The sequence below is a fragment of the Wolffia australiana genome, chromosome 20 (assembly GCF_029677425.1).
Source record: "Wolffia australiana isolate 7733 chromosome 20, ASM2967742v1".
NCBI lineage: Eukaryota > Viridiplantae > Streptophyta > Magnoliopsida > Alismatales > Araceae > Wolffia > Wolffia australiana.
Window position 1 is genome coordinate 4,475,105 of NC_135854.1, and position 26,818 is coordinate 4,501,922.

The window sequence follows — 26,818 nt, forward strand, 5'->3', positions numbered from 1 at the left end:
AGAGAATAATCGACCATCGACGAGAAATATCAGGGATGGAGATCAACTACCACTCTGCTCTTTTGCGTAGGGGGGGATGGATAGCGCAGCCAGCACTCCATAGTTCTTGGTCGATAGTAGACGTGGTACCCCGCTACTGTGCTGCGGTCACACAAGGCGACCCAGCGTGGCTATGGTGCAACCCCAGGCGAGCCCACCCAAGCTGAGATGACTGAAGAGTGCATGTCAGCACTTCTGAGTCGCCTTGGTGTGGCTTTGGTGAAACCACAGTCGAGCCCGCGTAGATCCGAGATGACCGCAGGGTGTTGGTCAGCGCTTTTGAACCGCCTTGGTCTGGCCTAACGGGCCGAAGACGGTCGCTGTCCGTGGAGGTTGGGCATGTCGCGAGTGAACCCCCCATGGTTTGCCTAGTCATGCTCATCAGCAGGCAAGAGTAACTGCGTCTGCTCGGGAGGGCGGAGGACCGTCGGCGAAGAAGAGGGAAGCTTGCCGACCTAGTCGCTGCGCCCATCGTGAGACAAGGTCCAGCCTGTCGAAGTTGCCCACAATTTTGGTTGAACGGGGAGAGGTCGGTCAAAACGTTGACTATGGTTGGCGACGAGCCGCGCAATCGCGGGTGCAACTATCAGTGGGGGAAGGAAGAGAAGCGGCACCGGTCAGAGGGGAAGAAGCGGGGCCTAGGCATGTCGACCCTAAGGGCAGCAGGAGGGGAGAGGGAGGGTAGATCGATTAGGGGACCAGAATCCTCCTTCGAATGAGAACAAAGGGGAAGGTGTGAGAAGGGATAGAGTAAACCAGTAGTGAAAACCTAAAAAAAAGACGATAACTATTTCTTCTTTTTCTTTCAAAAACAACGCCCTCCCCCTTCCCTTTATAGTGAAAAAAAGAGGAGGGGGGGTCAAAAGGTGCCCTTATGGACTCCTTTAGGGGAAAGGGCTTAGTGGGCTCCATCCCCCCTAAATGATATTTTAAGAGGGAAGAAGCCATGCATGGCTCCCCCCCTCAAAATGGTAAACAAAAAGACATAGAACACAAGGATCTCATGGGGGGAGGCCCATACACACGCAGGAGGGAGCCTCCCTACAGTCCACGGGTGACGAAATAAAACTGGCAATGCGAAGAGAAACCTCCGTAAAACTACGAAAGACCTCCAAAAAACTGAAAACTACACGAAGAAGAAATAAAACAACACGACGCGGATTGCCTGGCGATGCAATTTTAAACCTGGTAGTGGAAGTTTGGATCCTTCATGTTGGCTCAGACTCCGTGACGAGGCTGATGACGAGTCGGGGCGTGTTCAACGGGATTGTCCTCCATCATTATCAAGCTGCTGATGGACCTGGATATGTTGAATGAGTTCCCCCCATAAAGCCTCCCGCAGTAGATGTCTATGAGAAGCATAGACTACCGTAAGCGTGTAGGGCTTCATAGAGTAGGATACTACAAAAGTAATGTACTATCCCTTCGACAAGTAATTCCAATGAATGGTCCTGCGTCCAAAAAACCCATAGCTTATTCAAAGGATGACAGTAAACGTGGTCCATTCCGAGTTTCCTTTTAATGGAATGGGAGTCACCCGATATAGTCATCAGCTCAATAAGCCCAACTATCCCTAGGTTGTGCATATTGATTAGAGAAAGGAGATGTGATTGGGTGAGAGGGTTGCCAATCCCTCTACAATTCCAAACAAGCCTTGGAATCATAAAGCTATCAGCTCGCATGACGCACCCTCGATCGGGTGTTATATATGTGACGTATATGAGGGGCATCCAAATGATGTTCTGAAGGTAGGGAGGTATCCATGTCCAACTCCTCAGAGATGGAGGCATCATCCTCCTCTCCCATGGAAGCATGACCGCTAGTATCCCCACAAGTATCCTTAGAACTGATGAGTGAAGTTTGATGGTAAGTCAAGCATTCTGCTCGATCGAATGGGATATGGAATGAATGGAGATCAGGAAGGGAGGGGAGCATGTCGGGTGGGGGTGGTATATGGATAGGATGAGATGGTGGTCTAGGGCTTTAAGAGGGTTGAGGAGGCGAGGAGGATGGAGGTGGAGTGGCTGGGGGGGGGGGTGTGATGTAATATGTGATCAGTCGGGATCGCTAGGCGCATATTACACCACAGATGACAACTAATGTAGCCAATGACGTAGATGTTAAGATGCAAATTTTGAAAACAATGAAAAGTACAAAGAATTAACAAACAGAGTTTGAAGTTCAGCTAAATTGGCAAAGTTTGATTGGACACAATCGACTTCCCAACGTCCCTTTGGGCCAACTAGATGCATTAGATGAGGGGTAGTCGTACAACCCAAAGGCGTCCAGTCCTCCTAGTAAATGATATTAACGATCTACCTCAAAGAATTCCTATTTCTCTCTCTAAGTTGAATACGTTCCTATCTCACTAAGTTGATGAATAGGTTCCTACCTCTCGAGGCTCGGAAAATAAATCAATCAACACTCCAAGGAGAGTAAATGAATTGCAGTGAAGGAAGGAGCGGTAGTACTTGTTGAACAAGATCCGCTGCTATCGTAAGGAGTCAAACAGGCGCCCGAACAAGGTCGATTCGTGGGCTGAAAGTAGGTTGACACGGTCCAGTTGACGCGTGCACACCAGGTGACAAATTGCACGCACGGCAGAACAACAACAGCGCACATAGAGGCTGAAGCATGGGAGATGGCCGTGCACAGGACCTAGGGAAGGGTCGGTGTGTGTGGATGGCGGGCGCGCGCGAGCGTGTGCAGGCACTAGCAGCAAAGTGTGGGCTTGTGCTGCAGATGTGGGCGCGCAACGACGGAGTTCTTGCGATGATAGCGGTGGCGAGGAATGCACATGGTGCAATGGACTTCCAAGGTGACATGGCAGTGCGGATTTGCCAAAGGGAGAAGAAGCATCTTGATTCTTGGTCAGGGGGTCCAAGAAACAGATTCTTGAACATCTTGGACAAGGTCTCCCAAGAAGAAGAGTCTTGAACCCTTCCAGTGCAGGGCTTTCGAGAATAGGGTGCACGATCGAGGGAGTGTAGGCAGAACGACTATCTCAAAGGCGTTGGTGAAGAGACAGGAGTTCTACTTGAATCACGAGCTTGAGCTACAGTATCGTCGATGAAGACTTCACAATCCGTTTCAAGAAGGGCTTGTTGGACGGAATTCTAGACTATCAATGTTGATCTAGAATGACGATCCTGGGATGAAGTATTGGTCACGAGCAGCAATGGGGAGGGGGGTCAAAGAAAACGATCACGTTTTGAGTCATGGACATGAGCCACGTTCCTCCACGTTCAAGGCTTCCTAAATTTCAAAGCTCTCTAAGACTACCTAAAATTCTCTAATGCTAGAAAACTAAGAACGAAGAAACAACAACACTTCAATTTCCAAATTCAAGTCATGGCTGTCCTCTTGGGCACGTCGTCCTTATATTGGGCCATGAGCATGCCCAATTGGGCGTAACTGGAGGGAACCATCTCGAGTAGAGTGGTTATCTCAAATCGATGAAAATCAAATCGTTCAAAATGGACGAGGCCAAAACACGAAATCGTTCAAAATGGTCCATAATTTGGCAAGGAAATTACAACAATAATAATAAGAAGAAATAAACGAAAACATATGCGGCTTCATCTTCACGTGGAGTATTTGAACGACGTGTTGTAGGTGTTGGCTCGTGCTTCTCGGTGAGGTTGCTGGCGTCGTTCCGTCTTGATGGCGAGATGCTCCCCTATCATCCTCCCTGGGGCGGGATGATGAGATGGCACTAGGGGATGGTGGAGGGGATGAGATAAAGGATGAAGATCGGGTGATGGAAGAACATGGGAAGATGGTAAGGGGTGGGAGGATGTAGGTTGAGGGGATGATGGGGGCAAGAGGGTGTATGCCGAGAGGAAGATGAAGGGTGGAGGGATGTAGGCTGAGGGGATGGAGAGGGACAGGTGGGGGTAAATCTAGAGGGGCACCCTACCTTCGTGCAATCCCGCATATCAGGTCCTTATAGTACGTCCAAAAGAGCAAATGTATTTAAGGTGATGGCGTGTGCCCTTACCTCTTTTCCCTTACTCAACCAGGTGCTAATAGAAGGGATATCCTTAGCCCGGGGCAGGGTATGAGGGCGCTTATTAGTGTCCTTCTTCACTCGTTGTGAAGTTGTAGGATCCCGAGACAGGCTTAGCCAACGTAGGATCTTGAGGTAGGGGAGGTGGAACACTAGTTGCACCCTCCGGTGTGGGGATGGTCCGTGTAGGTGGAGGCAGTTTTTGGTTAGGGCCACACCCTTGCAGAGTGGACTTTGCCACTACTATGTATTCATCGCAGGGCAAGGCCGGAAGGTAGTCCTCCAAGGTGGCCTGCGACGCCTTCTAGCGACATGCATGGAGAGTGTGACCCAAAAGGCTATAGTGTGTACAGAACTGTGGGAAGTTCTCGTATGCAGTGGGCTAGTGGATCAGCTCATCGCCATTGTGAATGAGTATCAAACAATCAATGGGCTCGAGTAGATCTATCTCTAAGCATACTTTGGCATATCCTGGGCAGTTGAAAAGATGTCTGCCTTTGTCAAGGCGTATAAATGTGCCAACAACACTAGCTAAGGATTCCAAAGCAGTGGCGTGAAGAGATGGGGACGTAGTCTAGGGACAGCTATCCACACTAGGAGATAGTGGGGGTAATGATCCCGTGAGATACTCATTTGCTCGGCCGTCTATTGATAGGTGTGCATGATGGAGCCACTTATCGCCAACGCCGTGCGACTCCAAGCCTTTTGGAAGTCATCTTCCAGTTGGAAGTAGGTAAATACACTCTTTTGGTTGCGAGCTCCGATGACCACTGATTTGAGAAAGTGCCCTAGTGCTAGATATGTACGAGTAATGTCATCGATAAGGGGGCACTTCGCAGCAAATTTGCCTATCAGTTGTAAACGAATGGCGCTGCCATTCGCGACACCTCCTCTTTAGAGAATGCAACAAGGCGCACTCCCTCTAATTTGGTGTAACCGCGGGTCAGAATCCTATCATCATAAAGGGGCGGAAGTGTGGTCTTTGAGGGTCATCGGGTGGCAACCTTTTTGTGAAGATCCAACCACTCTCGCCGCCCATGTCATTAGTGGTGACGATTTGGATGGTTGCCCTTTGACCGTAGTCTCCCTCTTCCCATCGTGGGCAGATCCCATCTAGGTGGCACGCGGTACTGAACCAACCCATCCCAAGCCCGTCAAGGTAGGGTAGACGGTCAAGTATGAAGGATGATGAGGTGGCACTAGGGGATGGTGGAGTCGACTCGGTGTGACTCAGCCGAGCTGACCAGGTCGACCTGATCTAACTTGGACGAGTGGGCCAGGTTGACCCTGTCTAGGTGGGCCGAATCCTAACCGTCCCTTTGATGGGCCATGGGGACATCGAATGATGACGATGCAAAGGCCATGTTTAATGAGCCGTTAGCATTTAGTGCCAACAGCTCATTTTTTTGAATCACAGGCCGCTAGTCCACGGGTCCATCATCTGGACCGTCATCATCACGACACGTGGGTGAAACGATGGTCCATATAGGCTCATTTTTTAACAATCCTAGGACACCTTCCTACATTTCCTGTATATACATGCTAAATAGAAAATTAGTACCATTATAATTACAATGGTTTAAATTTTTACTAAGAAATACTTGAGCTTGTAGAACATGTAAAAATGATATTAAAAATGCATTGTCATATCACTTACTCTACTTAGTGCAGGAGATGCAAATTCTTCTTTGCTTCCTTTTCCACACACCCAAGACACCATAAACAGACTTGATGGATCTTTCAATCCGCCCACATGAGTACGAAGCAAGTTCAACAATGAACATGCCAAAGATCCACGCCTTTATATATAGATTAGAGGGTATGTGATGGTGCACGCCATCCTAACCCGTCGAAGGCATCATTCGAGCCGCCGTCAGTAGTGTCGACAGCCTGAGTGAATTATGGTCGTTTTTATCGTGTTTTGATTTTTCTCGTCTTCTTCGTTAGTTGCATTTTGTGTTTTCGGACTCATCAACGTGTTCGTTGTTTTGTCCATGTGTCTTTGTCGTCATGTCGGGAGGGGCCCTTAGCCATTTGGACCCCCTCCTTTTCCCCCCTTTCTTTTTATGTTTATTTTCCTTTATTTTGTAATGGGTCCATTATATAAGGGTCCCCTTAATGGACTTCACCTCCCCCCCTTATGGGTCCTCCTAGGGCCCATTAACCTCCCCTTATAAAGGAAGAGGGACCAGGAAATTCCACGATTGTGTTGTTTGTGTGTTGAGTTATCTTAGTCTCACCAGATGAGAACGAGAGGGAGAAGAAAGAGGCTTCAGGGGGAAGAAGGGGAGGACAGAGTGCAGATCTCCCTCTCATCACGAACGGGATGATCCTTCACCCGCCTTCGACCTTTTAGATTAGTCGGTGGGCCTTGATCGCAAGGTTCACGGCTGCCACAACGTCTACCCCAAGGACGAAGTCAACAACACCCCCCATCGCAAATTCATGCGACACCCAACGGCGGATTTAGCGGACGATCCCCTGAATCGTGAAGTCCCCGCACCCCACCAACGGCAACCCTCGCTTGGTGACCCCTACAACATCAAAGGAGAAGAAGGGGCCAAAGTGCACCCGATCGTGTTCTCCACCACCGTGCGTGGGTTATTTTGACGGTCAAAGGCCCCGCTGCCTCAGCTGCACCAGGCACGGCTGGACGAACTGCTTATCTCGATTATAGTTGATCACCGACGCAACTGTTGCCGCACAGTCAGGTTCCCCATAGAGCTGATCAAATCCCCGTTCTGGTGGCTTGATCGCGCCCGCTTGAGCTGACTATGGTCATTGCCCAAAGATGAATCCGTATGATGGCCGACGTTTTGGGGGGGGACAAACGATTGTGTACACAAAATCTAGAGCGACTGCCAATGGCCCCCGTTGACCGTGGACTGCTGACCGTTGTTGTACAATCGGAGTGGCTGGTGACCCCGCCGACGACGACTTGGGCCGGTCATACCGTACCTCCAAACGCCCGCCATCATACGGATTCATCCCCACCATCGATCGACTGCTCGCACCTGCTGAATGACCCTACCAGAACCAACTATTGCACAGTCATTTCATCGGTCCAAGTGGACTTGCTTGAGCCACCCTGCCAACGCCGGTCACCCCGCCTCAGCCTCACCCTTGTCTCCCTCCTCTACAAGTTGCTCTAGTTTTGCCCTCGCTCCGCCTGTCGAGCTAAGTCGGGATTGTTTATGGCAGGTCTCTCTGGCTTCTCTTTACCGCACCCGCACCGGCTCATTGCAGAACGAGCCACACCCCAATGAGGTACATCATCTTCCTGCTGCTACTTACATTATCCCTTGCAGTATATTTTCATGATGGCTCCTCCGTGCTCGGGCAAGGTAGGTGAGAGAAGAGTTGAGCGTAAACTACGACAAGTAAGCATCTTTAACAGTATAGACAAACACGTATGTTACATGCGGGGCCCTACGGATTGACTCCATTCAGTGCTGTAGTCACCTTCATCCCCTCCGATGAGGCTCGAGAGGCCATCGTCGCTGTCACCCGGCGACCCCTTCGAAGCTCGAAGTTTGCCATCCTCACGAGTCGGGGCCTGCAAGTGCGACACGTAGGACACAATCATCTTGCATCATAGTTACATTACCCTGTTAGGGTCTTATCCGTCGAACGATGATATCGTGGACGTCCGACATCACTATCTCGTTACCTAAGCATCATCTCGTACCGACAAGACGACGTCCTAGATGACGTTCGGCATCAACTTGGTTTCAAAGCATCATCTCGATACTCGCACAGATAACGACACCTCCCTCGCCCTACATCAAATTGGTATTATAGCATCGTCTTAATACCCATCCGGATGATGACACCATCCTCGTTCGGCATTAGTATGTATGGAAATAGGGGTTAAAGATGAAGCATACCTAAAAATGTCAACTCAATTAAACCTTTGGATTTCAGATATCAAGCTTTGAAGTTGGAGCAATCGTAAAAGTCCATTTTTTCTCTCTCCTCATCATCACCGATGAGGCTTCCTCATTTTCTGTTGGCATTTGAGATGTCCAATTTTCAGCTATTAATGACTGGTCTGATCACCTCAACCTCCATGATGACGCACACTGAGAATGCCACATGTACCTATAAGAGAAAGAGACAAAAACCCTCTTTTTAACTCTTATTTAATTATGACCTGGCAACACATTACTGCGCGCCACGTCACTTTCTCTCTCTTATTCCTTCATATCGTAATAAATGATACGCCAACACATATCATTCATGTCAAAAAAGGGGATTGTCGGATGTGGAGCATGTTTTTATATGGCACGTCAGGATATATGTATCCCATTTTAATTAATCATGCACTACACGTGTGCGCCACGTGTATGCCCATAAAATCATTTTATTTTTTCTATTGGTCCACATATAGTGCAACTAAAATCACCCATAGTGCAACTAAAATCATTTTTTTTATTGGTCCATGATACCTTCTGTGAATAAACTATAACATATGTCAGATTATGATTGGTGCATTATGGCATCGTTATACGTGATGCTTTAATTTGTTATTTGAATAATGACTAGACCAGATAATTATTGAAAATTCTTTTTATTGGTCCCATTCGACGAATCGAATAGCGACACATGGCGGGGCATATTTTAAAATCGAAAATGCATCAATAATTTAATCTAAAAAATACTAATTCATAAGAATATAATAAATTATATATATATATATATATATATATATATATTGACTTATAAAATTTTTATCTACATAAATATAAACTCAAACAATAAAAAATAAATTATAACTCATAAAGTCAATTTCTTTAAAAATATGATGTTGGAAAATTACTTTTGATTCCTTTTAAATCCACATAAATATGAATATCACTCTAAAAAATAGCTTTACCCATTTAAAGGTTGGCAACATGTTGGTGCATAAACATGTTTAAATTTTACAGAAATAACCTGATCATATACGTGTTATCAAACACCTACGAGCATCGGCTATTAATTTGGGAACATTGTGTGAAACAGAAGGAGAATATCACATGGATAGAATGCATGTTTTATCTACTTGTTCATAAATGGTCCGGTGCCTAATTCATCCATCTTATAGGAATTCATTAGGCCGCTAAACTAAAAAAAGTGATCTAGGAAGACCATCCAATGGCAAGGCATGTCTGTTGTTGAAAATTATGTCTTTATTTTTCGGTTCAAAATCATAATTGCACTAAGAAGTTTGTGGACAGGTAGATTGAATATAATTAAATATAAATTTATAAACCTAAAATTACTCCCTTGTATGAGATTATAGTTTCCTATGCCTATGATATGTATTCACTTGCTTTAAGCTGATGATAAACGCATAAAAAAATTCATTTAATATTATATTAAATGTATCATGATGTATCAACTACTTCATGAATATATTATAGCTTGATAATATATGAGGCATTGAATAAGATATAAACCTACAAATTTTTTGTGGATAAAGGCATCTGCTGACATACATTGGCATGACCTACTAATTACAACGTCATAAACTCATGGGCAGTTCAGATTTCACCTATGGGTTTCCTATATTGTATAATTTATCATTGTCCTTCAGAAAATATATGTAGAATACAGTTAAGGACCATGTTGAGGATTTTTATTAAGAAAAAATTATTAGTTACTAAAACAATATCAAATTAAATATGTAGTTATAAATAAGTTTCCATGGAAGTGAAGATATATACCTAACTACTTTCTCTCAACTGTTAAATTCACCGTCTTCATCTCCCCACACGACAAAACATGTGACATCTTCCAGAAAGCATTGTGATAAATATATTATTACTCCACGTTTAATGATCATCTGATTTTTTTGAAACTCTCCGTATTATAGATTTTAATGCATTATAGATTTTAGTTCTCTCCATATTTCTATCCATCTATCAATTGATCTTCGTTTTTCTCTATCTACCCAAATATATGTCTAGCTATGCAGAATTATATCTATCAGTATACTTTTTTCATATATATTTGCTTCTGTGTGTGATTATACATGTATCTTTATACATACAATAAATTTTACATTTATCTTCATATACTACCATATTTAATTTTTTTTTAAATTTTAATTTAATGATATATTAGCTATCTTATTATTTTAAAGTGAAACTATGGCCCCAAAGAAAATATTTTTTCAGGCTTTGCCAGTGACTTGATTAGATTGATTGGAAATTCTCATGATGTACACACATTAATGTTATATTTACAATCCTACTAATTTACTGAAAAAATTTTAGTTTTCTATTACATAACCTGATTTGCAGAAATTATATGCAAGAAATTAAGCAGGAATTTTTAAATATCCTACCCTACATGTTGATGCAGGACGTATGTCAAGAACGTCGTCCCGTCGTCACCGAGTATGATGCCTCGACAACGATAAGTGATAACGTATCGGGAGACGGCGGTGTTGTCGTCCGACGATACCCTAACGGGTATGTAACTATGTGGATGAATGCCCTACGTGTTGTACGTGCAGGCTCCGAGTCGAAGGAGGCGCCGAGCTCCAAGCTTGGACGAGAGTCGCCGGATGACGGCGACGGGGGCCTCTCGAAGCTCGTCGGAATGAAGAAGGTGTCTACGGCCGAACGGAATCAATCCGTTGGGCTCGCACGTAACGGACATACTCGTCCGCACCGGTAAGACACTCAAAGACGTAGTTTTCTCTCGTTTTACCACGCTCACCTACCTAGCCCGAGCGCGGTGGAGTCGAAACGAAAGTACACTGCAAGGAGTAAATAAACAAGCATCGGCCAGTACGGCGTACCTCGACGACGGGCTCGTAATGCGGAGGTTTGTTGACGGCCGATGTCAGAGAGGTCACGGCGGCTCGACACGCAGCGAAAGGTGCCGGAGCAGTTCGTAAAGTTCGTCGTCGAGGGTTCAGACGAAAACCGTCGAACGGATATGGCGGGGTGCGCGCGGGGCGGCGCGGGGCGGTGCGGGACGGACAGCTCCACGAGGGCGCGAGCAGAGCAGCAGCACGGCGGGGAGGTGGCGCGACGGAGCGGCGCGGCGGCCCGACGGAGCGGCGCGGTGACCCGGCGGAGCGGCGCAGCGGCGGGCGGCGGCAGCGGCGCGCGCGGCGGCACGTGCGACTGCGCGCGAGGGCGCGCGGTGGTGGGCGGACGGCGGCGACGGCGCGGGTGGCGGCGGCGGCGGCGAGGGCGCGTGAGCGGCGGTGGAGCGCAGGGCGGCGGCGGCGGCGGCGGCAGGGGAAATCCTTCCCCTTCCCTTCTCTTCCCTTCCTTCTTCTTCTTCCTCTTCTTTCTGTTCTTCTCAAACGAGGAATGAGACCCACGTTCTGTTTGATGAAATGCCGAACTGAAAAAAACAAGGGTCTGCGAACCCTAGGGCGCCCTCTCTTCCCTTATAACGGGGAGAAGAGTTGGGCCCTAAGTGGGCCATGACGGGTCCAATTGGGGAGCCCTTATAAATGGGCTCCCCTTACAAACACAAGACACAAACAAGAGGAAATAAGGGGAGCACTAGGGGGAAACAAGGGCAAAATAAAGAAGGAAAAAGGGGGAAGAACAAGGGGAAGAGGGGGAATGGATAAAGACCCATTTCCCTCGACGGAAAAACAACGAAAGATGACTGTTGCGGGTGCGATGAAAAACACGAGAAAGGAACAGCAAAATCAAAGGGCAATAATGAGCATCTTTCACCCGGTCTTCAACGTTGAGGATGCGCACGGTGCTGATGACGTCGATGACGACTCTTGATGGCGTGCGCCATCACATGTGTTCATGCAAATTATGTATAGAAATTTTAAACTATGGAATGTGATTTTATCTGTAATGAATAATAAAATCATGAATTCACCTATAATGTTAAAAAATATTTGATTTTATAACATATATAATTCTTAAATTTTCTTAATTTTATTGAAAAAAATGACACTTTTAATTCTGTTTTCAATTGACATATATATCATTTTTCAAGTTGGATTTTATTTTATTTTTATGTTATTAAATAAATTAATATAATATATATAATCCTATACCAATGAATAAAGCTAATAATAGGATGTCAAAAGAATAAATAACATACTCCCAGAGCTTTATGTGTGCAAGATTTTAACGCCTATAAATTGTAAGTATCCTATATTGCAAGAATTCGTGAAATTATTTATTGAAAATTTATTAATATATTGATATCAATTTCTAACGGTGATATTAAACATAAATTATACCTTATTATTAACTATATATTAATAAATAAGAACGTATTTAATGACTTAGTGTATGTATATCCAATTTATGTATTTTCGTGACATTAACTTTTCTGAATTTTATACACCTTACTATTAGGAAACCTTGACATTTAAATATTTTATTTAAATGTTTATCTCTTTTTTTGTTTTTTCCCATTTTGTTTTAAAATTACTCTGTAAAGTTTCGGAGTTCACAATACATTTACCATATTTTTATTTATAATACGGAGCTTTATCATATTATTCATAAAACACGAACTACATTAATGAATAACTAATCATATTTATAACACATTAAGTAAACAACTAAGACTAATCGCAAGAAATATGTCATTCTAAATATTTTAAAAATAAATTGTATAACTGATTCATTAATTAGTGAGTTTAAAATGTCTAATTCTTTGTTTATCATCCCAACTTCATGTTCACTTGACATTCTGAAGTTAGATCATCTTGAGATATTCAAAATATGATATATAATTCTAAATTAAACTTTATTTTAAATTCAATTAATTTTTACTATTTCATTGAAAATACCGAATAAAGTTTTACTCCAAATACGTGAATACATTAAAATACTATCCTGACTCTCTCGTTGGATTCTAACTCAAATAATAGTTCTAATATAATCTAAAATTTCTCAATTTCAATACCAACATAGTATTTAGAATTTATCATGCACATACATCTTATTTATTGGTAAAAAAAATTCAATTTTTGATATCTTTAAATTAAAAAATATCTCTTCCAATAATTACAAACTAAACCCTATATATTTTTTATACATAATTCATTAACTTTGTTCCATTAAGTCTATCTACATTATTATTTCATCAAAATAGTAAATTTACTGTATTGTGTATTTGAAATGACTATAAAAATAGCGTTGTGTTCTTTCCATGTTCTGAAATTTTTAATATTCAGTTGGGGATTTAGATATTTGAGGAAGTTATTCAATATCTTTATAGTGATTAGAAAGAAAAAAGGGGCATTAGATAAGCTTCCCCCCATTCCTCCTAACTATTTTTCAGGATCAGCCAGGGTTAATATGTATTGCTTAATTAATTTCCTTCAGGAATACGCTTTTTGTCCATGATCTTTTTAAGGACTGATTACAACATACACTCAAAATATGAAATAAAAAATTATATCTTTTTTCAACTGTTCATCGTCAGACTTCGCATTGGATTAATTGTAGACTGTCTAATTGGTGTTCCGTAGCATAAAAAATTATTAAAATTTTAAATTCTACATAATATGATCATTTATTTATAAGTGACTGCAAGTCAATCATCTAGTCTTCTGTTATTATCTTTTTTGTAAAATATATTACCATCATATTTAAAATATAAACTTAATATATCAACCAATATAAACTCAATAAATGCCTGAATACTTTTTGTGAGAAAGAGTTAAAAATATTCCTCTTTATCTAAAATAATTTTTATTTTGCTTTCACTAACAAATAATTTTAAAATAACTCACACAATGTATGATCAGTACAAATGAAGTTTAATAATACATATCTATTTATGTGTGTGTGTGAGATTTTACATTGATGTTTTAATGTAAGCTTAACCAAAGATATTTATGAAAATTTTATACTTAAATACCCTAAATTAAACATAGTTTATGTAAGGAGTCAATCCACCAGGAAGCAGAAATTTAATTTGGTATTTTTCTTAAGCTTGGAAATCAACCAAATGATTTCAATAGGGAATATATACAGGATTTTTCCTTTATATTTTTACTTTTCTAAGATTTTCTAGCATTAATGCAAGGAAAATACTAAAATAATTTATAATAGTTATTATGTATTTTTATTAATCAAAAGGGTGAATATATATGAGATTTTTATAGATTAGTTTGGAATTAGTTTCACAAAAAAGTGACTGGAAAATTGAACATGATTTTCATATATTTTTCTAGAATTTATTTCACGGATAGAATGACTAGATATTAATATTTTTGGGGTATTTTTGGAAGCATTTACGACATCTTGTGAGACAAGAGTACAAAAATTATAAATTGATGATGTAACTTAGATAGTTGTACAGAATCTTAGTTATAGTTATATATTATGTATACTTAGCAAGTACATGGCTGAACAAGGAATGGCCAGGTCAACATGGATCATGACTGTTGACTAGTCTGATTCGCACAAAAATCAATGTGGGGCAAAAGAGAGTTTTTAAAACGAGAGGAGCACCCATGCCTCACCTTCTATGAAGCTTCAAATTGGTGGGGAAAATGGACCGACAACTAGTTTGGGTCTCAGGTTTTTTCTTTCATTGTTTACTAATTTCAGGTATAAAAATAAAATATATCTTCAAATAAATTATATTTATAAGAATATTTATTTATTATTGTTAACCTGAATTTTTACTGTAATTGTCTCCCATTCTCGGTATTTCATCACTCTCATATCATTTTAGTGCAAAATTAGAGTTCATTCATTGATTTGTCCATTGGGTTATTTTTACATTTTATATACTTTGAATTGCACCAATAAAAATCCTAATTATTTTTTGTGTTCACTCAACAAAACATTGTAATCCCAAAAGGCATGCCCTAGAAACATGACACTTGAACTGTATCTTAATCTCAATAAAAGTAACACTCTCTCATCATAAAAGAAAAGCTAAGTTAAAATAAGTACTGAGATAGTTCACAGCATTTTTATGTATCTAAAGCCCACCCATTTAATTTAAAAAAATTATACAATACAAAAATACTAATGGAAATATACATGTTATCGCTTCCATGTAAGCAAGATTGTCATCAGATGGAGATGCTATTGGGAATGCCCCTCGCAGTGGCCCCGGGGCCAGACGACCGCATGAGGAGCTCATACGGTGGCACGCCGGCTCCAGTGCTGTTCTTCAGTTTTGGGTCACTATTCCTCGCCTTAATCACCTCGTCGACCTCGTCTAGCCTTTTGGAAAACCTCTCTAATGCTTGGGCCACCAGGCCCGGCCCGCTATCCGGGTCTGTGCCGAGGTACTCCTCGTCTGGTGAGTGCGTGGACAGCGTGTCCTGAACCGACATGATCCGAGTTGCCTCCAGCATAGTTGGCAGCGATTGGAGGAATGCTTCTTGCGGATGTTTGACCATTTTGTCAAACTCTTGCGAGCCCTCCTCCGGAATAAGCTTCTTCATCATGGCAGGCCGGTTTGGCATGAAACCGCCGAGGGGGTACTGCCCGAAGTTGATTGCCGCGTGGAGGCCAGAGGCGGTCCATATGAGGGTAGTGATGATGTGGATGAGGTCAGCGAGGGAGGATAAGGTGGGCCACCATGGTTCATGGGCCTTTTCTGGGTGGCCCTTGCTCCGAAGCTTGGCCCACCAGGCTTGGAGCTCGACGTCGGCAGCAACGACGGCAGAGGAAGGGTAGAATTGGGAGAGGTAATCGATAGCGTAGGACTCGATTGCAGACCAGATGAGGAGGCCATCTGCGGGGTAGGGGTCGTCCTCGATCACTAGTTTTATGCCGTGTGGGGATGATGGGTCCTCCTCAGCCATGCCCCTGTTTCAGGATAATGGTACATGGGTTATGGTAACACTCTCTCAATAAAAGTAACACTCTCTCATCATAAAAAAAAAGCTAAGTTAAAATAAGTACTGAGATTTTCAGAATACCAGATAATGTCTCCACTTGTGCATAGACCATACCACATCCATCATTTCTCTCTCGTAGGCAGATTTCAACCTTGCGTTTTCTGATAACGCCTTGCTAAAATATGCGAAAGGATGTAATTCTTGTAGTAACACTGCCCCCATGCCAAACCCAAACGCACCTGTCTCTATCATGAATGGCTTGGAGAAGTCGGGTAACTGCAAGATTGGAGTCGTAGATAGGGCTCGCTTTAATTCTTCAAATGTCTATTTAGCCTGGTCATCCCAACGGTAAGCGTTCTTTTTCAATAACAAAATCAAAGGCCTAGCTTTCATGGCGTAGTGCTTGACAAAACGGCCTTATTTTTTCTGAATCCGCCGATACCCCTTGAGGGGAAATCAAATGCCCCAAATAATCTATCTTGTCTTGGAAAAATTGGCATTTCTTTTGATTTACCCATAACTGATGCGCACTCAAAATTTTGAACACACTATGCAGGTTCTCTTCTTGTTACTCCAGCATTCTGATGTAGACCAAAATATCATCAAAGAATACAAGTACAAACTTGCATAAATAAGATTGGGAAATGGAATTCATTAGTGCCTATAATGTAGCCGGGGCATTAGTAGTGGCCTTGATGTGTTTTGAAAGTTGTCTTAGCATCAGAGAGAGAGAGAGAACGGGAGAGAGAGAGAGCGTGCGAGAGAGAGAACAGGAGAGAGAGCGTGTGTGAGAGAGATAGAGAGAATGAAAGAGATGTTGGAACTTAGCTCTCTCACTTCAGCAACTCACACAGAGAAGGGAAAGACAGGCATTCACTCTCTTGATCTCACAGAGAAAAAGAGACTTAAATTCTCACTCTCTTGATCTCACACATAGGAAAAAAGATTTAAATTATCACTCTGTTGATCTCACACAGAGAAACAAGAGTTAAGTTCTCACTCTCTTGATCTCACACAGAGAAACAAGAGTTAAGTACTCACTCTCTTGATCTCACAAAGAGAAACAAGAAGAAAGGAAACTTCGAGAGAGGAAGGAACCTTGATGCACATAGCATACAACAACAATGGAACACATACATATTTATAGGCACTCCCCCATAACTGCCTATGGATTTAAACTCAGCATGGCCACACACCTGTCCATGTACTTGGTCTTCCAAGAAACCAAGTCTTCTGCTCTCCTTGAGCTCAACTCCTGCCTCCACATCACCCTATACCATGTTGACTTGTTCTTTGGTGACTTATTCAAAAACACCAACTCCTAAATTAACTATGTCAAGATTAACTGTCCAACAAGAGAGTGTGTGAGAGAGAGAACGGAGAGAGAAAGCGTGAGAGAGAGAGAGAATGACAGAGAGAGCGTGCTGGAGAGAGAACAAGATAGAGAGGGAGAGAGAGAGTGTGTGAGAGAGATAGAGAGAACAGAACAGAGAGAGCGGGGGGGGGGGGAGAGAGAGAGAGAGAGAGAGAGAGAGAGCAGGAGAGAGTGGGAGAATGGGAGAGAGAGAGAGTGATGGAAATGCCTTCATATCAATTCCTTTGAAATAAATAAGCACATGTAGATGCATGAATTCATTTGATTACATGCGTATACCTTCGAGGCATGTGAAGCAATTTATTTTTTAGTGTACAGATAAATATGAAGAGACCATAACAGGATACTCATGATTTACTCCTAAAAATGCATATTTCAATGTAGTGGGCATTGGTTCCGGATCAACCTTTGACTCAAGATATCAAAAATCAATTTCAACAGAAAACACATCTTTAAATTATGAGATCATTAACACATAATGTCATAATCAACCTCATCTAAGGAATCCACTAAACAAATGTCCTCACTAAGTAATTCCAGATATTTCATCAGCTTAGACATATTGATTTCTACATTTTCGTTTGCTGCTTTTAATTCATTTATCAAATTTTAGAAATATGTGCTTGCCCTAGTTGTAGTAAGAATGATTGGCCTAAAATTATGGGAGCATTCCTAATGACGTTGGTTATCTTGATGTCAGCTACCATTAACTATGCACAAAAGGACAATGTTTTATTTTCACAATCATACAGTTAATTATTTTAACCATCTACTAGCTGAAGCTCTTAGAAAATGGTATAAGTTTCCAAACTTCAACTTGTCACACAAGGATCGAGGCAAAATATGTAATGTGATCCATAATTAATAAATGATTTTGAGAAAATTTAATTCAAGCATTCAAGGGATACCACAAACCTTGCTGTCACTTCCCCTAGGGCCAAGTGGTGATCACACTTAGACTCTCCATCACAAAATCTTATAGAAAAGTAATGGGTCAAATAAATCTGATACATGAGGCTCCCAACAAGTTGGGATCATAAATTCAAGATAATATACAAAGAGAGGGGAGAAGAGATTATACAGAAGTGCCTAACTCTTCCACAATTAGATTTAATTACAATTATTGTCTTCAGTTGACCTGGTTCTTAAAGAGGTTTTAGTGGGCTTTAAGAGTGGGCTTCTTGTATATTGGGTATCTTCACATTATCTAGGAGATGTCTTCGAATTCTCCTTTCCTCCCATTGGTATCCCAAAATCACCATTTATTTATAGAAGTCCTGTATTTCAAATAAAATTCCAAGAAGATTTGAGAATTTCACTTGACACCAGTGGGATTTCTCTAAAAAAATGAATAAAATACAGTAAAACAAAGATTAGGAAAATAAGTTATGTATTTCTCATTTTATCCTTAAATGGTATAAAAGCAAATTTTTTGGTTCTAATTTTTTGTTATCTCTCATCCAGCATCATCTATTCTTATATATCCATCTACCTAGATTATCCATCTACATCGATTCATCCTAGTAGAATTCATCCATCATAATCGTCCCCCTTAACCCCTTATCATATGTATAATTATTTAATTATATAGCATTACTTATTATTATTCTGATCCCTAAAAATTTCTGAAATTTATTTCTCATATGTCTATTATATTTCTAATATTTTAACATTTATTTGATTTTTGATGTCACACAAAAATGGTCTTTTGAGCGTTGGAAGATATACTTAAAGTGTGGTTTTTATGAAATATATCTGCTTAGCATAAATAGGAAAGGCCATGCATAAAATTCACCCAGGCCATAACTTTCAAAGGTCTTCTCCTTCTTTCTTCTTCCCTTGTCGCCTCTTCATTCTTGATGTGACCGGATAGCTTAACTAAAACATTCCAGCATAAATAAGGATTGTCAAGATGAAGGATGAGATTCGACATGCTAGGGATCGTGTGGATACATCTAGAGATTGCACCTTTGAGCAACTCAACATGTCTCACTTGAATAACCAAGAAATCATGGATACGATCTGCCCCTATGCGATTTGATTAAATGTTCTGTAGAGGACGATTGGGTTCTATTGTTAATCTTCTGCTGCTGGAATCAAATTTGTTTCATCTCCATCAAGTCCATACAACCCAACACGAGGCACATTTCCATCACCAAAGACATAAGAATAAATGAACAGAAGTCACAAGATGAGGAGAAAAGAGAAAAGAAAGCAAAAACCATGTTTATTCTTTTTTCTTTTTTTCTCTTCTCTCTCATTTTTTCCTTTTTTTATTTTTGTCCACCAAACATCAAAAATTTGTCATTATGTACTTATTTTTCATAATTACTGAAATTCGCAGTCATTTAGGTAGAAAGGTGATATTCTGAAATTCAGAAATACTCTCTCAACATAAAAAATTAACAATATTTATCGTTATACCTCTTTTTTTCTTTTTATATCCCAAAATTTTAATTAGAAAGGTTATGGTCTAAAAAGTTGATTTTAGAATTCTCTTGAATTTAAAAAAGGAATATCACATAAGAGCCTAATTGGACCAAGCCAATCCATCCTTCCCCCAACCAATCTAGAAGTTCCTTGTTCCTCATAAACGGAAAATTTTATAATATGAAAAGATTATTATTTGTTAGATTCTATAGGCATGGTATGAGCATAAATACCCCATAACTACATGTAGGCACCACCAGAATAAAACAAAATGTATTACATGCTGCTAACATGTTGTTTCTTGATGTTGGAGCTGAAACATACATGATGATGAAATGATCCTCAACCCTAGGTCCAGTATCAAACGATCACGGTAGAGACACTACCGGCACCATTTCTAGAATCTTCATGTGGTAGTTGTCTTGTTGAAGCCAATGCATAATATATAGAAATATATTTCATAATTGTTTTATGCTTGTATTGCAGTATTTTAACTACAAACTGTGATATTCTACACGAGTGTCACAAAGATTGTCATAATCTCAGTAAGAGCACACACCTATCATCAACATCTCTAACGGCTAGTTCCCACATTGTGTGGATATCAGTCTTTAATTACATAGTGATATGATGTAATTGTGGCACAATGAACATGTCTGAGTATCAGAAAAAATACCCACTCATTATCAACAGTAGTGATCAAGTATACCTCTATAGTTTGTAATGATTTTTTGTTCATGCCACTACCTTTTAATGAAAAAGAGATATTCTACTAGAGTAATGCTAATAATCTGTTCAAATCTTTAGAAGAAAACAAACCCGCCTCAAAAACATTAATGATATGTTGCAATATAGTTCCTATATTTTTGTGCTTACTTACCTCTGGCTTTTAATCACGAAAGTGATCTCCTAAAAACAGAACACTTGAACTGGGTATGAATCTCAGCAATAAGTCTCACTCATTATCAACAGCTGAGATACAAGTATGAAAAATAGTTAACTATTTTATGTATCTATAGCTCACCTTTTTAATTAAAAAATATGCATTATATAAAATTAACAATGGGAATGTATATGTAAGCAGGATTGTCATCAGATGGAGATGCTATTGGGAATGCCCCTCGCAGTGGCCCCGGGGCCAGACGACCGCATGAGGAGCTCATACGGTGGCACGCCGGCACCAGTCCTGTTCTTCAGTTTTGGGTCACTATTTCTCGCCTTAATCACCTCGTCGACCTCGTCTAGCCTTTTGGAAAACCTCTCTAATGCTTGGGCCACCAGGCCCGGCCCGCTATCCGGGTCTGTGCCGAGGTACTCCTCGTCTGGTGAGTGCGTGGACAGCGTGTCCTGAACCGACATGATCCGAGTTGCCTCCAGCATAGTTGGCAGCGATTGGAGGAATGCTTCTTGCGGATGTTTGACCATTTTGTCAAACTCTTGCGAGCCCTCCTCCGGAATAAGCTTCTTCATCATGGCAGGCCGGTTTGGCATGAAACCGCCGAGGGGGTACTGCCCGAAGTTGATTGCCGCGTGGAGGCCAGAGGCGGTCCATATGAGGGTAGTGATGATGTGGATGAGGTCAGCGAGGGAGGATAAGGTGGGCCACCATGGTTCATGGGCCTTTTCTGGGTGGCCCCTGCTCCGAAGCTCGGCCCACCAGGCTTGGAGCTCGACGTCAGCAGCAATGGCGGCAGAGGAAGGGTAGAATTGGGAGAGGTAATCGGTAGCATAGGACTCGATTGCAGACCAGATGAGGAGGCCATCTGCGGCGTAGGGGTAGTCCTCGATCACTAGTTTTATGCCGTGTGGGGATGATGGGTCCTCCTCAGCCATGCCCCTGTTTCAGGATAATGGTACATGGGTTATGGTGATGATCATGATGACTAATTATGATGATGATGATGAGGCCGATGAATAGTGACACTAATGATGTCAATGGCGAGAAGGTGTTGATCTTGATGACGATGATAATGCCTAGTCAATTACAGCGGTGGTGATGGAAAGGAAATTTTATTGATGATAAATTGAACAAGGAAGAATGATATTACCACTGACAAGTAGATAAGTATAATGACAATGGAAATGAAAAGAAGAGGCCAATGAGCGTTGTGTGAACAAATATTTGATGGTGATGATGATGATGTCAATGATAAATAGATGGAAATGATGATGATGATGGGGATGATGATGAGGTTATTATGTGACCTGCGAAGGAGATCTGCTGGGAGAGCCTCCATGTCAAAGCGCCAAAGGCTCTCAAATGCGCTGCAGCGCTAAGCTCCATGGAGTATTTTCCAGTGCTGAACCCATTCTCGATGACTCCACCGCCGTTGATGAGAGTCTGGCGTGCCAAAGCATTGATTTCCAATGTGTACCGCAAGTGCGGTGCAGAAGCTTGAACACAGGGTGCATCATGCTTAGCTGCCGATGTGCTGCTATTATACATGGTTCCATGCATGCATGCGTCTTCAGCCTGCCCCCACCATCAAAAGAAAAAAAGAAAATAAAAAGTGAAACTTTAATAATATCCTCAATAAATGTATGGGTCTTAATTACGATGATTAAGTTCTATCCTCAGTTTTATTGTTTATGAAAACAAATCCCACATTTCAAGTTTCGTGATGAAAACGAAGATGAATGAGAAACACAATTAGGGTTTGATAATAATGATGTTGATGATAATGAGGCAGCCCACACACCATGGCCTAGATTTATCAACTGAAGATTATTTTTAAAAACGAGGATCAAACATAAAAATGATATTAATTGTCGTGGATTGAACATGAGGCAGTCCACCATGGAATACTTTTTTGTTTTCTAACTGATGACTTTCATAACCAGGAACACACTCACAATGATCTGAAATTAGTGATTTTTGGAAGGAAGTGGTTAGGATGATGATGATGATGATGATGATAATAATACTAACGACGAGAAATAGCCTAGTCAATTTATAATGACAAAGAATATCATACATTTATCTCTTGCCTGTGACTCTAACACTTAGCCCCCACTGATCAGATCTTTATGATCTGTTTATGATGATGAAAATAATGATAATGCCATTGTTTATTTGTAAAGACAAATATCGCACCTTAATGCAACACCTAGCACTTTGACATTTAACAAGAAAGCTCTAGTCTTTATGTGATGATTAGGATTATGATGATCATGATGAGGATGATGGTCCTAATAAGCTATCATATATTTATTATGTTCATGAAAGATAAGACCGTAATGACATAATATTTAGCCCACAATGATCTTATCCTTATGAGCTAATTTAGATGTTGACGATTATCAATATGACAATTAGCAGTTACGTATCCATAACAATAAGGAAGATCAAACCTTAATGCCATATCTGCAATGATCTGATATTTATCGGTTGTTTATGATTATGATCATGATTATGATGATGATGGTGTTGGTATTGATGAAGGTGATGTCAGGAAAATTACCAGTGGCTCACAAGCTGATGAACCCCTGAATCGTTGGAGCAGACATGGGCCTTGGCGAGGCGCCAGATCCACTGCTCTGTGGCGTGATGACCGCGAGTGTAGACTTTTTTGTTTTGTGGCTCAGAGGAAGTTGGCGGCGGGCTGAGCTCGATTGCTACTGGTTGGAGGACACCCCTGGAGTTGTAGAAGAAGACTGTTCTGGACGCATAGGATTTCCTACCCTCTTGAGAGTTCATCCTCTTGATGAAGGGAAGCAACATATCATGGTAGTCCAGCACGAACAATCTCTTCTCTTCCATTGCCTAGAGAGAGAGAGAGATAGCGAGTAAGGGAAGATGCTTATCATCTACATTTCTTTGACTGGGTTTGAATGCTTTTTATTTTTCTGTTTTTGACCCTTGTATCTCTGCTACTGGGCTATAAGGAAACTATGAAAGCATTGCAAACTAAGATTCACTTTATGAAAAATAGGAAATTTCTGATAGAGACCCACCTTCTCCAAGGTCATGCCGCTCAGCTCCCCCTCAATGATCTCTCTTGTAATTGCAGACTCAGGAGGACCGTACTCCTCTGGGTCCAACTTGCTCAAAATTGGAAACTCCTGAGCAATATAAAAATATCTGTATATATACGTTCGTTTATTTATATAAATATTATCAAATTAATTTAATTAGGCGTACCCTCAATCTCTCAATGTTCCCCGGGTTGACCCCCGCTAGAGTCTGGCGAGCAAACTCGCTATCCCTGAGCCAAGAGAAACGATCCCCTGAAGCCCCCATCACCCCAAAGTCAGGATATCTTTTCAATTAATTCAACAAGAAAATGAAAAAAAAAGGGGGAGCACTTGATTCGACTTACTTGAAATGGTCAGAGGTAAGTCGTACTTGAGCCGTTCATGAATGTTCGTGATCTTTCCAAGAAACTGCCAGAGAATATTATCATCTCCCTGAGGATTCAAGCTGATCCCGTCCTTGTATAGATCTTCAATCTCAGAAAAGGCGGTGAAGTTTCTGTCCGATTTTGAGAGGACAGTGGTCAAGACAGGGATCAGGTTGTTCAGTACCGACTTGAGCGACGAGGCCGACATGGACTTGTCCTTGATATCCTCAAAGGCCTCGTCCCTGGGTACATACAACGATGTAGAATTCTCCGAACTGCTCTCGTACCTAGGATCTGCCGATCAGAAAAAAAAAAATTAGAAAAAAATCAAAAAACATGTCCAAAACATATCGGTCACTGCATTTCGACTATGAAGTTTTCATTTTAGAATGAATTTTGACGTATCAGATATCTTTCTTGAGCTTATTTTGACGTTCGGCGATGTGATCTTGAGCTAATTATCCCCAACTGATCCGTTGTTGAAACTCAGGGTTCCAATCCGATCGATCAGATCAAACTGAGTCCCCAAAGATGATTGGTTGGAATAAATCTATAGATGAAATTTTGGGGCAAGTCGTAATTGATTTTTAAAGAATTAATTGAGGAAATTTGACTTACCAGACTTCATGGGTGGCCGTCCAGTGCGACACCGGCGAGGATAAGGCATTTGGCTGCCTCCTAACACCGGCCTGGCGAGATCTTCGCTCTTTTCAGGATCGCCGAGATCGTTGTACACATCATAGTCGTAGATTCTTTCGTGTGTCTTCCTCTCTCCTTTCCCATTTCCTTGCAGACTAGCCAAATCTTCTTGTCTAAGATCCTTGAGCCCTCCCGGCGTCTGAGAGGGCAAGTACTCCTGGAATGCAAGAATTTTCATAAAATGAAAAATCGGCATACAGCAAGAAAATAATCATAATAATAATAATAATAACCCCCCAGACAGACTTTGATCTCTATATCATCTTTCGATTTTCCCACATCAGGAAAAAGGTTGCAACCCAATCGCTCTTTTTGAATTTTGTTGATCAATGTGCGATTGTTTTTTACGCACTCACGTCCACTCTATCCTCTCGGATAATATGATCGTCTATATACGTATAGAAAACTGGTGTACTTATAATTATGATCATAAACTAGGGACTTTTTTTTTTAAAAAAAAAAAAGGACGTTATCCTGACCTGGCTGCTGAAGATTATTCTCTTGTTTGGAACAAGAGTCTGGGGTTGAATAAACGTGTGGGCGGGGAAGAAGATGGGCCCGTCGCCGAAGCCGTGGATGACGATCTCCGACAAGAACACCTCCTTGGAATGCGCATTGGCGACGAGGATGGCCCCCGGAAGACCAAAATCAGCGGGCACAGAGAAACTGGCGGTGAAGTCAACGTGGTAGGGCTTCTCAGATTCCCTCTGAAACAATCCCATGACCGCGGCCTCTTTGCTCCTCCTCCCCAAACCAGTTTCTGATCCAGAGTTACACTCCGTTAGATGAAAGACGAGCAGAATTATGTCAAAATCGGAGCTCATTGACGCTGAACTTATTTTTGACGCAAAGCTCCTACCAATAATACGTATTATTGTAGATCATCGGCTATCATTTAGTCCCTAATGAACACACTTCATCAAGTGTCGGATTTAATCAAATGTATAGACTCTCTAGTCTTCTCGAATTAAAAATAACGGGAAAAGATAGGATATAAACTCAAGTATTTATTCGTCAATTTAAACTGATAACGACTCTGGATATAAACTCACCGGGATCAACGTCCACGCTGACGAGCTGAATCCTGATTCCCCGGCCGATCCCGTGGACGATGGCGTCTGCCTGTTCAGCCAGCTTCTGAAAAATCCTGTCCTTGATCTTCTGCCTGATGGTGATCACCGCCCGAGCCTCGATCGCTTGGCCTGGATTAATCGACACGGCCTCGGGCGAGATCACCGCGCTAGACTTCTGCACTTGTGACACAGGCCTGGGACGGTCGCTCTGGATCGCAGCCACGACGCTCGAATTGCGTCGTCGCCTGGTGGATTCTCTTCCTGCTGATCGAAAGGCGGCCAGAGAAGACTGCTTCGGCGCCGAATAGAGCTTGACGATCCCCGACTGGAGAGGAATCATCCTCGCAGATTGCTCTCAGAAACTGAAGATGATCACAGGAAAAACAATAAGAAGATGCGCAGAACTATCCAACGAGCTCGAATTATCCGACGAGCACGCGATTGAACGGCGGAATTGGTCGATCGATGGAAGAAGAACAATCGAAGGGGGAATAACAATCGATCCCTCCTCCCTATTCTCAACGAGCACGGCGAAGATGAACACTTTGTACTGTTTTTTTTTAAAACGAAGCCTCTCGTGCTCCGAATTTAAACCGGCGAAGAACCGCGTGCGGTGAGCTTACCGTGTTCGTTAGTTTTGGCGGGAAACTCCGGTCAAGAATGGACGACTGCGATTGTTCCACGTCTCCGGAATGGTTTGAAAATAGCAAGATGAGATTTGCCGCCTTCGACGAGGTTTCTTTTGTTGGGTTTAACAAAACGATAGGAGAGGCGGTGAGCTTACCGCTTTCAGGAGTACTGGTCGTCGCCAGCGTTGACGAGGAAGTCAAAGGTTTTGGGCGGCCGGCTTAAGTAGGACTCTTGACTGTGCTGTGTCAATAAGGCGTAAGAAGCTTTACTACGCTTAGTCTTTCAGGATATTCTCTCTCTCTATCTCTCTCTCTCTATCTATCTATCTATCTATATATCTATCTATCTATCTATCTATCTATCTGTCTGTCTGTCTATCTCTCTATCTATCTATCTATCTGTCTGTCTCTCTATCTCTCTATCTCT

The 26,818-nt window shown here is 41.8% G+C and overlaps 2 pseudogenes across 1 annotated transcript; both read right to left on the bottom strand.

Moving 5' to 3' along the window:
- Nucleotides 1–15,017: 15,017 nt before the first annotated feature.
- On the bottom strand, nucleotides 15,018–15,833 carry LOC144716339 (linoleate 13S-lipoxygenase 3-1, chloroplastic pseudogene; annotated as a pseudogene).
- A 4,795-nt stretch (nucleotides 15,834–20,628) lies between these two features.
- On the bottom strand, nucleotides 20,629–26,323 carry LOC144716337 (lipoxygenase 6, chloroplastic-like; annotated as a pseudogene). The gene is made up of 9 exons (XR_013584884.1): nucleotides 25,742–26,323; nucleotides 25,169–25,449; nucleotides 24,609–24,846; nucleotides 23,970–24,284; nucleotides 23,792–23,877; nucleotides 23,605–23,712; nucleotides 23,112–23,413; nucleotides 21,856–22,123; nucleotides 20,629–21,487 (listed from the first exon to the last, which is right to left on the bottom strand). The product of XR_013584884.1 is annotated as a lipoxygenase 6, chloroplastic-like (transcript).
- Nucleotides 26,324–26,818: the final 495 nt, after the last annotated feature.